The sequence below is a fragment of the Bombus flavifrons genome, chromosome 8 (genome assembly GCF_040668555.2).
Source record: "Bombus flavifrons isolate JBK064 chromosome 8, iyBomFlav1_principal, whole genome shotgun sequence".
In the NCBI taxonomy this organism is placed as follows: domain Eukaryota; kingdom Metazoa; phylum Arthropoda; class Insecta; order Hymenoptera; family Apidae; genus Bombus; species Bombus flavifrons.
Genome location: NC_138449.1, coordinates 9776338 through 9791387, shown reverse-complemented (window position 1 = coordinate 9791387; position 15050 = coordinate 9776338). Strand labels below are relative to the sequence as shown.

At 36.8% G+C, this 15050-nt stretch overlaps 1 protein-coding gene across 6 annotated transcripts in view; it reads right to left on the bottom strand.

The window, feature by feature from the left end:
• LOC138182746 (uncharacterized) overlaps nt 1-15050 on the bottom strand; it is a 296840-nt gene that overhangs the window by 180105 nt on the left and 101685 nt on the right. Inside the window, exon 2 of one of the 6 annotated variants that reach the window (XM_069118912.1) lies at nt 12169-12262. The exons of the other annotated variants lie outside the window; for them this stretch is intronic. The gene's annotated coding sequence lies outside the window, so the exon portion shown is untranslated. The remainder of the gene's footprint in view (nt 1-12168; nt 12263-15050) is intronic. 6 annotated transcript variants of the gene reach the window in all.

Genomic DNA, 15050 nt, shown 5'->3' with positions numbered 1-15050 from the left:
ACGAAATTCCGTCAGCTCCTTTTCCAGTCTTTCGTATTTTCGTTCGTAGCAGGCAGCATGATTTGCCGTGCACGAAGGTATGAACATCGACAGCGTTGAATGTAATATTGAAATTTTATTCATGAAGTCGGCGACAGAGAGCTGGATCACGTCTGAATTTATTACAACGGCCAGTTACATTTTGTAAAAAGTTACGAGCTGAAACTTCGGAACTACGTTAATTAGAAAATGAACACGGGTCGGGTCAGCGTGGCGGTATACGCGAATCGTGCGATTTTTAATCTCTAACTTGCACGTGTAACGCTGATGTAAGTTTCAGAACGGCGGTCTCAGGTGACGTCGCGACGACAGCCAGTTTCTAAAAATGGTACGTGGCGTACGATGAGTTGTAACAAAACCTTCAACAGCCTCACATTTTCTTCGTAACGTCGACAACTTTTAACACATTGTTCGCACTTGTTCATATGAATTTTTTTAACTTATTGCAATCGAGTGTTACGCGAACACAGAAACTGTAGCACGTAAGTACGTCTGGTATGCAAATAAGTATGCTACATGTAAGAGTTGCAGTTATGGTAAAGGAAAGAACGTAACAATTTTCGTAAAAACAAAATTCCGGTAATTCAGTTGCTAATATAAATATTTATTTAATATTATTTAATATTTATTTATTATTTAGTCTAGTAATATATGTTACTTGAAATTTATTCGAAATTGATAAATGAGCCATTTACTATTTATGTCTGAATTATCTCTGATTCTTTTAAACGTCTTACAATTATATTTCAAGCCAGTTCGAAAAATGATAGAAAATTCTTACGATGTTTTCTAGCGTAAGGAGTATGTGAGGTAGCGAAGATTTTTCGATAGCCCTCGATGATTGAAAGAATAAGATTAACAAGTCACTTTTATGAAATATTTTTTAAAATTCGTAGCTCTTCGTTGTCGATATACTTCCGAAACTTATGCTTTTCATTGATTACTTAAAAATGAATGTCTTCAGAATTCTAAAGATGGTTGTGTCATTTATTTAGCTATTTCGTGTTATCGACGAATATGCGAATTTTGCCGATAATGTATTTCCAACGTCAATTTCTTCATCTCGCGAACTACCTGCCAACTTTAAAGCGTCTCGTTTCAACTTCCCCTCAGTCAACCAAAATTTCAACTCGACTCCAATCAACTAAAATTTGTAATTCTGCCAACTCAAACGAAATTCGCTCAAAACTTTCGAAGCTATTAACGTTCAAATCCTTCTAGCTCTCTGTTAACCATCTTCGTAACCAAATAATTTCAATCAACAACTTGTCACTTTCGAATGCAGCTCGCGCCATTCGTTCTCGCGCGCGTGTTCACCATCCCTTTCTGTCGAACGTAAAATCGGCTCGCTAATTTGTTTTCTTCGCGTAATACGGAACGTGGTCGTGCGATTAAATTGCACTCGCCGAAACAGAAATACACGCGTGCCTAGTTTTTCCAGTTCTCTTGATACACGGAACACGTATCGTCGCTGGAAATCTCGTTTCAGAATCGAACAGTAAATGGCGCGTAATATTGGTCACCGTTAGTAAAAATGTCAGTGGAAATTCATTACTCGCCAAAGCGTAACAATAATCACGATAAGCGTTGTTATTTTTTAGATCGGCCAACGATATATGGAATTTTCTCTTTTCCTTCTTTGCAAGCTGCTTTTACGCTGGACATTTTTCGAATATTTTGAAGTATATTTCTCAAATATTTCGAGTTTCAAATATTTATATATTTTGTTAGTGTTCGTATGCAATATATTCTTTGCTTTACTCTATCCAGTGAATTCTAATTATACGAATTTAGTATGAAACTAACAGCGTTGTAACGCTGTAGGAACGAAATACGATATAATTAAAAAACTGAGAAGCGATGTAAGTGCAACGTGAATTAGCAAAAATACGCGATGCTGGAGAAGCCACGGTCCAAGTATTAAAAAACAAAAACGCCATACTGAATATTATCTAAAGCACGTTGATACCCGAGATGCTGGCAACGGTAGAAAAACCTTAAATATACTGATGCAATGAAATGGTTTCATTGCGATAAAGACGGTAATAATGACGATTTTATACAAATGGAAACAGCGCACGAAAGCGATAATGGGACGTGCCTTTTTATGCCGAAGCATTCGCGGCATTCGAGAAAGAGCTTCGAAATGGTTCGAAGTACAAAAAGAATGTAATAGCAGTTACTTATATTGGAAAAATTGTGGCATTCAGCAGCCAAGAAGATGTACACTCCATAGACATTTACGGAATCTGTCAATTAATCTTAATCCATATTTGAATAAATGAAATTTGAACAGTTTTGTTTCGCTATTAGCTCGGACAAGGGAGATTCTACCATAATTTGAAATACGTAGACGATAGTATCGTTTTGTTTTTTCGTATTTTTATTTGCTAACGTTGTATTTCTATTTACGTTTCGGGCTAAATACAGACTTCACCCTCGTAATTCAAAGACTATTGTTCGTCTCAACGACTGTTAACGTTAGAACAACCATGCCAGCCAAATTGACCGGTTTTACAATTTTATTTTAAAATTCCTACTTCATATTATACTTTTTTCCGCAGTGATGTGATGACTTTCGCAACGATAACTAAAGGAATGATATAACGAATTTTATTTTGTTTTTTATACAGGGTGTTTGGTAATTGGTGGTACAAGCGGAAAGGGGATGATTCTACGCGAAAAAAGAAGTCGAAAATATAGAATAAAAATTTTTCCTTTGAGGCTTTGTTTTCGAGGAAACCGACTTTGAATTTTCGCTCGGTACGCGTGCGGTTCGTTATAACGGATCTCACTGTAGATCGTTGTCTCGATGGAAAAACTTAAAAAAAAGAAAGAAAAAATTAAAAAAGAAATTTTTATTCTATATTTTCGACTTCTTTTTTCGCGTAGAATCATCCCCTTTCCGCTTGTACCACCAGTTACCAACCACCCTGTATATTCAAATTAAAAATAAGACTACTTATACCGATACCGGTCAAATTGACTGGTACTTGTCAAAGTGTAAAAGAACCCTGCTATCTGTTTATCGAACCCCAATTAACCAGTTTCCTCGTTTTATATAACTTGTCACACGTTTTTAAAATTTGTACTGCCTATTATTCGATATGATGATAGCAGTTATCAGGAAAATTGCGGATCGATCGCTAGATCGCTAGATGCTAACGCTAGAGATATCACACCAGTCAAAACGATTGGTTCTACGATTTTATAAATGTGTCAACCCTCGTTTCGGGATGATGGTCCCAGGTGGATTAATAATACGAAAAATATACTACATAACATGAAAGTAATAAATCAATAAATATAAAAATATATTATTACGTATTTCTTAAGGACCGCTCATTTTGACTGGTTTTGGTAGAAATAACTTCGTGTTAACTATCGGTAGTTCCAGTGTTAAAGGCGTGACTGCACTTTGAAAAAGCTTCACGAACTATATCTTCAGACCTGACAGAACCTCCCATTTTCAGCTGTTTCACATTACAATAATTCTCTTCGCTCATAAAGTAATATTAAAATAAAACAGTCAGCTGAAACGAACTCTTATCATGTTCTTTCCCTGTGAATTCGATACGCTATTTTAGCAACAATTTCCAAGCTAACTTCTCATTTCTTCATCGTCTTACATTCCCTTTAAATTCCTATCGGACGATACTAAGCGAAGGAAAGCCCTAAGCAAACGCGACAGAAGGTGACGATGTGGTTTCACCAAATCGAATTTCAACGCGCCGTTCATTGACCGCAATTTCACGTCCGAGAAGAAGCCTTGGCGAATTAATCGTGTGTAGTAGCCACGGCGAAGCGACGCATCGAACGTCGATGACGTCGGGGCGAAACGTCCATAGTCTTTGCAAGCTTGCAATTATTTAAATGGCTGCCTGTTAAGAGAGCCCTCTATTATACCGTCCACGATGAAGGAAAAACCCGTTGGCTGATACACGCAGAACCCACGGAACATACAAGAATTTATCTTAGGAATTGTTTTTCAGTGCTCGCACCGTCATCGATTAAGCTGCTGCCGAACTTTTTGCCTGGCCAATGAGACTGAGCTTGTTCAATCAGGGAAATTGTTGCGCAGTCTGCGGTCTTTGCGCTTAATGGATCCTTCGATACGCGAGAAAAAGGACGTCTGGTTGAGCTGATGGTTGCAGACAGCAGAAAAAGACGCTGATTGCTGTAACGAGCGGACGTAGTTCGTTTGTTGTTATATCTTACGAATCAAAGTGAAACATTATTGGCGCTAGTTTTTAATACGGTAGATTGGAGAACTCGTATCGAAAACTAGCCCTGGCAGTTATTTTCTTTTCTTTTTTTTTTTTTTTTTTTTTTGTAGAAAAATTAGAAAGTAAGTTTTATTTAGACTTTATTCGTCACAGACAAATTGAAAGGTTTCATTGGGGTTTTAAAATCTATAGACTGAACTGTTTATGTCAATAAAATACCAACCTCGTGCCGCAATAATTGGATAGAACGGTGGAAAAATTAAACGGAAATAGAGCATTTCTATTCAAACGCTCTTTCCTCGTTTAATTGCTTGTTAAATATGACCTGTTCCTTTTCAAGCGAAACATGGTACGCCCTTCATTTAGAACTGGCAAAATGCATTCAAAATCGTTGGATTTCCCATTTCAAAATCAACAACGAAGAATTCAGAGTTTTAAATTCAATCGTACAAAATGTTAAAACACATGTTCAATGGTTATTCGTATGCGTTAAAAAATACAGTGAGGCTTATAAATCTTTCGTTTTTGAAAATAAGAACAAAGCTGAAAGCTATTAATAGTCTTTATATACTATATATGCACAAAAAAAACACGCCATGAAACTGAGGAAAATTATTCAAAATAATTGTTTTGTATAAAAATTCGAAGATACGTTAAAACATATATATACACATATTTTTGCACAAATGACAAACAATTTTCTTACAATCTTTCCTTACAACGTGTAAGTTTCTCTATATGTTTAATGTATTTCTTTCAATACTCTCTGTCAAGAGGAAACCCGATAAATAGAAAAAGGACGTCCAGAATCTTTTTCTTTTTACTATTACGTCATTTTTCCTTCAGACTAAAATTAACGAATATTTTGTCGTCATTCGTTCCTCGCTAACGATGAACCTCTCTCACCATCGTTTCTGTTGAGAATTGTGGATCTTAATTGCCGAAATGAAAGTAAAGGAACACTAAGGTTACACTTAGAATTCATATTAAAATAGTTTTAGATTTATTTAATAAATGATTTCCAGGATCTTCTCTTTGTCTCACCATCTTCTATACCACGCTGCCAATGGAACAGTTACATTCATCTGTTTTTCGAGATGCTGTGCACACTCATACTCACATACGTGCGTCACTACTACGCGGCTGATCTAGTCTAGCACACAAAATTATACATATCTTGATAGTTTCGAAAGGTATTCTATTGGTGTTCGACTATTATTAACGAAATGAAGCATCGAGACCGGCTATCTCGAAACACAACTTTGCCTGAAACCTCCTTATTCCTTAGAACCTTTCATTCACTGTACGAAAGCACAGAAAGATAAGCAGGTTCTGGAAACTGTCGAACGATTCGTGAACAAACTGCGAGCAGTTCGACGAACAACGTTAAGCCCAAACAGGGATTAACGATCGAACCACGAACAACGAAAACAGCAGCCTGGTAACATCATGGTAAATATTAATTCTCGTGCATGCGAGGAAGCTGTTGGCGAACTAGCACCTCCAAGCTTAAATGGTAATGTACATCGTGAATTCTAAGCGTTCTTTATACCCCAAGCAAGATGCGCGCCGAAACGGCTCTTTTCGATGCTACCCTCCTCGACTGTACCTCTCTTTCGTTATTCTCATAATACGCGAGAAACCGGGCGGCAAGATTTACGCCTGGCGCATTCAAAATTTACGACGAAAGGGGTGTTAACCCTCCGGAATGCAAAGAACCACGGCTTTACACTGTTAGCAGTCGGGTTATTGTGCTATCAATATTTGATGTTCGTCGCGTTCTCTCGGTACGCTGTGTCGAAAAAGGTTAAAATGGATGTGCGAGCAGAGTATTGTTAATCTTCCTCTATCTTAGAGTATTCTTCGAAACTCGAAGGGACGGAGATTAAGTTCTGCCGTCTTCGTAGCACGCAATCTGTCGACGAAAGATTTACAGGCGTTAGACGCTTTAATTCTTACGAACAGACTGCCGATGTTTATTCAAATTCATATTTTTAGAAAAACAACGTTGGAGAGCAACGGAACATTTAAGTAGAAATTTGTGATACACTAAATTGTAAATAAAATAGGATATTTTGGATATTTCTTGGATTTTTCTAGTTTGGTTTATATTTAAATATTTTAACGCTACCTATTTATTTATACGTTACTTGCGTGTACCACCGTCTTGCAATCCATCGTCGATACAACTATTGGTTGTCCGAAAAGTTCCTTTCGTTTTATAAGGAAACAATAGACGTACAATGTTTTTTGTTTTATATTAGTTTATTGAATTATGCACGAACATGATAATAGAAATATAACGAAACGGATCATATCTAATTCAATAAAATAATATAAAACAGAAATTGTTCTTCATCATCATATTATCGCTTTATCAAACGAAAGAAACTTTTCGGACAACCTAATAAATAAAAGTTTAGCGAATCCGGAAAAACAGTACCATTAGCGTTTTATTGTATCCGTGTAAATATACCGATTGTTGCTTTCGCCAATTTGATCCGAATGGACTACTGATCAAAACGTCGCTCTATTACCATTCCATTTTACCTCGTCATTTACCAACCTCACTATAGTTTTCCTTAAGTATCCCCTTAGCTTTTCTTAAACGTGAAACCGCATTGAATGCAGGTACCAGAATACGCTACACAATTAAATGGGGCAAACGCATAAGGGCCTTGGAGAAAGATTAAGCCACAATGGAGTAGAACGGCGGAAAGTGTGACTCGTTCGTGACGCTCTTGAAACGAGATTTACCGCGGACTTCCACCCCTTTGCCACCCCCTCCACAGGCGACTTCTTAATCTCGTCACCTCTTCACGATATTCTCCGCTTTCGCTAATCCAATTTTCCGCTTAAAGAGAACGAATTGTGAAACGATCTCGCGGCTAACCGAAAGGTGTTTTAATTATTTTTCTGCCATTAAGGAAACGATTATATTTTCCGATGTTATCGCGCCTATTCTTGGTAACCCAACTTTCAGTCGACCGACTTGTGCAATCCAAGATTCGTTTAATTGTTTCGTCGTTACTTTATTCGTTCGTCGGCATCTTATCGTACGAGCAATGAAAATAAATACGTATAGTAATAGGTTTGTTATGCCAGCGAATCGCTTACGTTTACCATTTTTCCTTTAATTCGAATTAACGTCGCTCTTACTTGTCAGCCGAATTTTTTAATCTGCTGCCATCTCTATTTGCTACGATCAATTATTCTCAAATTAAGAGCAACCGAAGCGTTTTATCAAGTTTTCAGTATTTACGCCGAGTCGTTAAAGTGACTGGAAAATTATTGGGTTGGCAACTAAGTGATTGCGGATTTTATCGATACCACCTATTGACAAAATCCGCAATCACTTAGTTGCCAACCCAGTAGATTTTTCATTTTGTATTTCAAAAAGCGATATTTTAAAGAATTTCAATTAATATTATACACATAGCTATGTATCAGTGTGTGTTTATTGTACTGTCTGTTTTTACTGACTATGCCGTTATACAATCATATAAATGCAAATATGACTGTATTCGTAAATAAATATTCACGTAATAAATATTTCATAATATTGGTGTATAATACGATTGTGTTTATACGTATTCATATAAATACGATTGTATTGGGAATTGAACAATCGCACTTATATTTTTCAGAGATCAAAGAGACAAATATACATTTTTTCAACTCCGAAAATCTTCAAATTTTGTACATAAATTACTCGTAAAAACATTTTGCTCTATATTTGTTCTGCACTTTTCGCTGCTAGTAATAAAACGCCTTTTTGAACAATGTTATAGATCGATTATTTCCATCTGGCCGACGTAATATACGTACAAGTGTACGCGTTCTACGCAACAGGAATTATCGTTATGCGAAAACTAATTAGCTGCCTTTACATCTAGTAGTTTCCGCTTCGATATTCATTAAGATGCGAGGAAAGGACATTCAGACGCTTTTCTCTCGAGCGTTCTACGATTTCGCCTTCGTTAACTTCGATTTATTAGCTGTTAATTGTGACTCACGCTCTCCTCTGCTTTTCATTACGTTCAAAGAAGCCTTTGATTTAATGAACCCTCTGTAATGAAATTTATAAGGTGAAAGAACGCAACCTTTTACACATTTTCTATGTCATGTACGCCACTTTGACCTGCTTGGTCGTTACGCTTATCAGCTTCGCGAAACATGTATACTTAATCAACTTTTTTTTTTTTTCAAGGATAAAAGTATGCATACAATGTGTAATTCAAATTCTCGGCCTTGTTAAATTCATGAATACTGATGAATAAAAGCTTGCAACAGTGGCGTCGAGTCTTTTAAATTGTCTCCGCTTATCGAGCTTACGATCTTTTGCCAGCAAAGCGTTTATTTATGGCTCTTAATTTATGAATCACGTCAAGTAGAAATCAATAGAGTGCGTTTTAATTTGCGTGGTCACGAAGTCTCGGGAAAAAAGATTTACGCAAAATTTATCGCCGTTCGTCTTCCTCCTATTAGTCATACACGTGCGTTCTTAGAAGCTCGCTATGAAAAGAGTAATCGTATGAAGTTTCTGAAGCTTTTTATGTTAAGTATCAATCTGTTCGTAGCATCGTAGGAGAAAATTGCCAAAGTCGTATTACTTGAAACGTTAAAAAAGAAAAGGAAGGAAAACTAAAAAAAATACCAAGAATTTGATTTTGACGCGTCCAGGTGATCAGGTGCGACGTTCAAAGATAAATAAGAAGAGACGATAGAATTTTCATTAAATAACGAATAACGTTATAACGGCTGTAGCTGAATGCGATAAATTAAATCACTGGTTGGAGGTTCAATGCGGGCTTCACAGCGAGGCGAATGCGTATACCTGAATGGGGAAAGAAGCAAAGCGCAAATAACAAATTAACTGACTCGAACTTGTAACGAGCTTCAAGAACGCTGCCGCCATTTGTTCCTGACACTGTGCGGAAACTACCCCCGTCTTTCTCGACTACAACGGTGATAAGAATAATTGAACATAAAATCTCTGTTACGCGAAACAAACACCTTCTGATTTCTCTCTCGTTACTTGCATTTTTCTTCTTCTCCAGATTATTTCAATGCGTAATTACTCGCTTCCTTTCTGATAAATTGGACGCGCATACAAAGTGAAATGTTTTAAAAGCAAACTGAATATGGATGGTTCTTGCCTTGGCACGGAAATTTAATTTACACTAGGACTATCACAACAATCGAAATGACTGGTGTCACAATTTTATAAATGTACCAACCCTCGTTTAAGGGTCATGGTCCTAGATCAGTTAATAATGTGAAAAATGTACTACTTAGCATGGAATTCCTTTTGTAAGAAAGTAATAAATCAACGAATAACAAAATATTCTATTGTTGGGTATTTTTTAAAGACTGGTTTTGATATAAATCGTTTTAACTGACGATAATTTTAGTGTTAAGAACTGGCGATAATGTTTAAACTATTATTCGCAGTAGCGTGAAAATTGTTCTTGTATCGTACAATATACGCGCATGGGTATCTATGTTACCATTAAAAACAAAAAAATTAGAAATCTACCATGGAATTGTTTATATAAAATTTAGCAAATTCCGCGAACGTTCTAAAATTTATTTAGAATTTTGCGAGCGTAATCACGAGAGTCGTGTCTCGTTACAGCGTTCATTAAATTTCAAAATGTTTTCTACAACGCGTCTAAAACGTTCATAAGAAATCTCTAAATATTTAAATATTTTTCGCCAGTCACTGTACATGCATGCGTTACGGATATACTAAATCTTGAACTCTATGTAACAGACGTAACATGGAAATTGAAGATTCGGTTATGCATTCTCTAATCTCTCTAAATGCTAATTCTAATCTCGCTAAACATTTTCCAATCTCGATTTTCCACGTTGCTAGAACTATACTCTATGTAACCCTACCATCGGAAGAAGATTCGTTCGTTCAAGGATTACAGCGAGATACGAACTTTTCCTCGTTGCGTGTAAGCATCTGAATATCCGGAATACGCCTTTCATTCGATTTACGAGCGAGGAGAAGCATTGAAACGGACAGCCAATCCGGAAACGTGAAAGGAAATTCGTGGGCACGAAGGGAACGAAGGGAAAAAAAGAGAAATTCGCGAGTACAAAGATTTCGATCGTTAAAGGGACAGTTACCAGTAGAAACAGGGCCGAATGAAAAGAAGACAAAAGCGTCGTCGTCCCGAGAGGATTTCCTTTAACTGTGAAATATTTACGAACGGTGTATTCCACGAGATCAGCGATCAAGGAAAGAAATTCGCATTCGTATTTGTCAAAAGCATGCAACCGGGCGAAAAAACGCGAAGAAAAGGATAGGGGAAACGTTTTTTCCCTCCCTCGCTCATGTCAAACAGATGGCCGGTGTTTTCTTCCAGTTACTCGTCCTTTCGAATTTCCAACAATTTCCCTTCTTTTTCTTTCCTTAGCTTTTTCTCGCTTTTGCCCGGCCTTCGTGGAATGCAACGGAATGGAACAAATGCGAGGAAAGCGCGTTCATTCGCGGGCGTTAATTAATTTTTCTCCTTGGTTCTTTAAGACTTGTGTTTCGTTGCTTTCAATGGAAACGTCAGGCTTAGAACGAGGTTACCTACGCGTCTAAATTTCATTATTGTTAAGGAAGCGAAACACAGAAAGGTAAGAGTAATTACAGCTACCTTTCACGAGATTAGAATGTAGAATGGTCGCGCTGTAGAATTGCAGCAGCACGGAGCAAGCATTATATTTTCTTTGCAAATATCTTTTCCTCGCAGAAATACTGTGATGTTATTAGATAGTTGGCGTACTAGTATCATTTCATCATGTCGTTACTTGTATTCTTCAATTATTTTACGCGATCTTTCCCTATTCTTTTACGAAGATACAGGAGAAGAGCACGATACACCGTGGTTTCTATTCTTTACGGGGAGGCAGTGTTAAAATTTAGTACATTGTCAGTTAACTAACAAAATTAGCCTTTTATTTGATTTGAAATAACGAAGGAAAAGCGTGAAATGATGATGAGCGATGGCAAAATATAGTACGCAGAAAACTGTCGTACAGTTTCACCGATAAAACATTTTACTCTTTATTCGTAGCTTTGTCGATTCTTTTTCTCTTTTCGTCTCGCACACCTATAGAATGCAAATGCTTTCTCCATAAGAACAAATTTAATTCACCGTCACCGATAATGTGTAGCTACTTTTTAGAAGCCATTTCATTTCTTCAACGAAATATTACACTCTAACGTATCGGGTATGTTAAAAACCTTTCAAAGTGCCGAGTTTTCGATGAGCGTTTTTGCCCGAGTTATTGTGATACGACAATTGAATTACCGAGACGAAGCTTTGGCGATAAGAGGCGCAAAGAAACAGGCACGCGATCGAGAAAGAGTTTCGAAAGGAAAGTGTAATATGAAATCGTAAAAATTGATAGGAGGATGTTAACTACGAAGATTGCAGGGGAGAAAGGAAAGAAAATACTTGTTTGAAAAACATACGAACGAGAAAATTTGATGTTACTGTTGTATTTTACATTGTGCCTTTTATTTTCTCGAATATTTTTCACCGAAGCATGATGAAATTGATACAACGAAATTAAATTAAAATTCGTGTCCGATACGTAATTTCTGTGAAAATTTGTTACTATATATTATATTCTAAATTACACCTTCTGTTTTCTCGAATATTTTTTACCCGAATGTAATGAAGTTAGCATAACGAAATTAAATTAAAATTCGTGTCCGATACGTAATTTCTGTAAAAATATGTTGGTATGTATATTATATTCTACGTTGCACCTTCTGTTCTCCGCGATATTTTTTACTAGAGTATAATGAAGTTTGTATAACGAAATTAAATTAAAATTCGTGTTCGATACGTAATTTCATAATGAAAGTAACATGTTAAAAGTCTATACATACGCGTGTATATACGGTGGACTAATTGCAAAAGTTTTGCAAGCTGCTACTAACACCAACACCCGAACCATGAATATTTTTAATAATGACGACTTACCTGAAACATATGAATAACACATGGTTACTTGAAAATGTCAACTGCATGAATATTGAGTTCAGCGGATTAAAACGTATTAAAATTCAAATAAAGTGTTATTAATTCATTAATAGATTAACGATACATGTGCCTGTTGCATCTTCGTTTCTCACGTGACAAAACTAAATTTAAAAAATATCCTAATGACAGAAAAACAATACAATTTGATCGAAAATTACCCACGTGTCCCACGTGAGATTATTCTACGATTCTTATTCTCCACGCTTTTAAAATTTTACCGCGAAATGGGCTGCGATATTCTTAAAAACAAAAATAGTAACGTATAGAATTCGAAAGATAACATAAATTTCCAGCACGTTGAATCGATCGCAATTTGTGAGAAATAGTTCGATTCAGAATTCAATGTTTCCAAATCCCAAGTTCCAAGAAGTTTCGCAAAGTACGGAGAAGTTAGTTTAATCCGGGGAAAAATTCGTCAAAGACCAACAAAAATTCCTTTCAGGACCGATAGAAGAAGTGTTAAAAGTACAGCAGGAAAAATTCTCCACGGTACTTTAGGTGTTCCCTTATTGAAGTTTAAGTAAGTGGAAAAATGCACTGTATCCGTCTCCAGAAAAGTTCATGAATTTCCGGAAAGGTACCCTACAGTGGTCCGATTTGTACAATAAATAAATTCTTTTTAAATAAGTAACGATAAACCGAATATACAGGGTGTTTTGTTTAAATGGAAACGCTAAAATATCTCACGAGGGGACAAAGTTATCAAAAAAAATGTTTTAACAAAAGCTGTTCGATTCGTACAGCCACATCGTATGGCGAAAATTATCTTTTTGCATGTCCAACATTGGGGAACATTTTAAGGTTAAATTCATTCGTTCAAATGGAACCCATCGATCCATCATATCATTCACTATGAAAAAAAGGTAAAGTAAATATTAATCTAGCAAATATTTCGACTCTAACTTGCCAAATGTACAATATGAAAGACAAAGAGAGAACAAAGTTGTATTATTACGTTCACGTTGTCTTTATTCTTCATACGTTACACTTCGACGAATTAAAGTTAAAATATCTGCTAAATTAATAATTTCTCGATATACATATATAAGTTAATATCTTTCTCATAGAGAAGCGTCGTTCTATTCGAAAAATTGAAATTGACCTAAAAATCTCCCCCGCTGCTGTATCTACGAAAAACGAAAAAATAATAATTTACTACATATGACATCCCCTTTCGATCCAAATAGCTTTTGTTAAAACGTTTTCTTCTTTTATAACTCTAATCCCTCGCATTCTACCGTTTCCAGTTAAACGAAACAACCCGTAGACGTACGTACAATGCGAAAATTTTATATCACAGAAATACTCGACGTCGAAATATTAAAAGCAAATCGCTATGAAACTTCGTAAAAATTTATCCCAAGGAAAGACGGCGTAAAATTGCAAATCACACGAAATTCGTATTCTTCTCTGTTTGGTGTACAATCAATTTCACGAAGCTGGTGCAAGAGGAACAACATCTTTCTCCGGCAAAAGCGACAGCAGAGCTTCGGAACATCGATCGGGGGTAACGGCGAGGAACGAGAAGCAATCGCGCGGGTCGAACGCTGTATATAAGCCTCGAAATCCACGGGAATTTCGCCGCGTGCTCGACCGTTGCGGGCAAATAGTTCGGAACGCGGGCCTCTTAAGTGTTTACGAAGAGTTGGTCGTGAAGAGGAAATCGCTTGGGCGGCGGACGAATCAGTTTTCTATGGCGCGGCCGTGGCCCGTTTTCCTTTATACGTTCCATCACGACGAGCAACGTTTTCAAGCCTTTCGTTCGTGATCTTCTCATCTCAACGAATACACGTCCCCGATGGGAATAGCTGGTGGATCGATGAGCCAAAAGTTCAAAGGACCAAAGAGGCAAACTGCGACGCCGTAGCGTACAAATTATCGTCGTAGTGAGCAAGGAATTCGAAAGGATTGCGGCTACGATCGTGCTTTTCGCGGTTCCGCGCTGACTCCTATAGCTTTCACGGTTTAGAAACGTGTCGAATCGGTGGCAGGTCGAGAAACGTATGTGTGGGCTGTTGGCGATGCCGGAGAATAGTAGGGCACGCCACTATTGCGAATTGCAATGCTGCCGCGTTAATTCGAACAGGCGTATGAGGCTTTGAGAGACATGACTTTTAGTATTTAAAGATATTAACAGGCATCAATCTCACATAGATTCGGAGATATAAACTGCTATATCTTGGGTGCGGACACGGCTTTCTTATTTGATACACGCTGATATATAGATAGATTATTTCTGTGCTTTCTTGTGGCAATGACTCGATACTTGCACGCCTTTCTCACTTACTACGATAGAATTATGCACGAGAAATTGTATGTTTCGTGGTTGGGAAATATTCAGCTCGAAGATGATTAACCTTTTAAACTGGTCCTCTCTCGATCAATGTACACGATAGTTGGGAAATTAGAAATTGGTAAGAACGAATTAATTTCAGTTGGATGATCTAGTCTTTGCAAACGTAAATTATATCAATTTCTTTTTCAGAAACAGAACTTTCCTGCGAACTTGTTTAACAAAAACCTCATAGTCACTAAATCTCGGTCTAACCGTCTGACGATAACTTTAATTTCATTTAGATATAATATATCGTTTTAATCGTAATATACGTGCGAAACAACAAAGAGGATGAATAATTAATAATATTAACAATTTTCCATATAGATTATATCCAATGCTTCGTTTACGAATTCGTTTGCACGGTAAGTAGTACGAGTCTATAAATAACCA